The following is a 1,483-nucleotide window of genomic DNA, read 5'->3' as shown; positions in this document are numbered from 1 at the left end:
CTCGCTACACAACTCTTTCTACCGTTATTAAGAACAATAAAATAAACTCTCTTCAAAAGGGCTCTAACATATGTCTCCAGCTATAAATCTACTTGTGCTACCATATTTTAGTGAAAAATAACAAATGTCTTACGTTGTTAGTAAATTATCCAAAAGTTTTATATTTGTCTTTAATATTTATCTTAACAAATAACACAGTAAGAATTAATACAGTGAAGACATTTTCGTTATAGACTTATTTAAAGATGTGCTTTACAATCAAAACCATAACATAACAATAATAATTCAACCATCTTGACTCAGATTAGGCATTATGTGAGCTGATAGCAGACTTTCTGTTATATTGAGGTGTTAATTTTGGACTGTACTGGAATGTTTCTAAAATTAATACTGTAAGCTGTTATAACATGACTTGAGATACTGGATGTATTCCCAAGTTTTCTCATCTTAAAAACATGAGTCACATAAGTACACGATTCTTGAATTTAACCGTTTCGCTTCTATATCAACACATCTCTATTATTCATACCTTGGAAGATGAACAGTACTAGAAATGCTTTCTATTTCATAAAATAACAAATATGTTTACTTCAGCGTTAATGACGATTATAGTTTCTGATACATAATTTATTTTACAGACGAGGTGGCCGAGTGGTTAAGGCGATGGACTGCTAATCCATTGGGCTATGCCCGCGTGGGTTCGAATCCCATCCTCGTCGAAATAACGTGATACTTTGTTGTTATTGATAACACCGTGTATATAATGAACCATTCACGACAGAAACAATAAAATATTTACGTAAGAATCATCTTGATTAAAATTCGTAATTTCATGATGTAAGAGAAAACTTAAAATCTTTCTACTGACTTTTTCTTGCAAAAAGAAATAATGCTTTTATTTAATATTACAAAACTTAAACATAAATGACACTGCATATTACAATTACTGATGAAAACAAAACTGCAATGATTATACTCTACTTTTCTAAATAATCTAAAAAACCCATTTGCTTAGTTACATAACAAACTATAAATTCAAAGTCAAGAAGGATGGAATTCAAAACCCGATGGGTTTTCGAGGGGGGCAAACCCTATGGATCTACTTTTCATCGCCTGACGGTATCAACATCTTGTTAACACTATTGTTAAAGGCTATAATAATCAATAGTAAAAAGGAAAATTTTTAATAATATGTTGAATTTAACAACTCATCCAACATGTTCAAATAAAATGTAACTTAGAAACACAAGAACTTTTACAAAAATAATGTCGCCGTCGTAATTTTCAATCCAATTAAGTTTCTCCAAACATTATATTGAAAGCTATTTTTATGAATTATTCTTGTATAGGATTGTAGGATCCTGTCAGTCAACCATAAAATGTCTTCAACGTAATGATGGATAAAAACTGTTTATTAGTTTTGTTATTTTATAAGAAACAGCAGATCATACTTTTATACAAGAAACATTCTGTTATCTAATAT

General features: G+C 29.9%; 1 non-coding gene across 1 annotated transcript; it reads left to right on the top strand.

Moving 5' to 3' along the window:
• The first annotated feature begins 637 nt into the window (after window positions 1-637).
• On the top strand, window positions 638-719 carry Trnas-gcu. The gene has a single exon. It is a non-coding gene; the product is annotated as a tRNA-Ser (tRNA).
• The last annotated feature ends 764 nt before the right edge of the window (window positions 720-1,483 follow it).

This window comes from Limulus polyphemus, unplaced genomic scaffold (assembly GCF_000517525.1).
Source record: "Limulus polyphemus unplaced genomic scaffold, Limulus_polyphemus-2.1.2 Scaffold88240, whole genome shotgun sequence".
NCBI lineage: Eukaryota > Metazoa > Arthropoda > Merostomata > Xiphosura > Limulidae > Limulus > Limulus polyphemus.
Note: the sequence above shows the minus strand (reverse complement) of the source record. Positions and strands in the feature narration are given on the sequence as shown.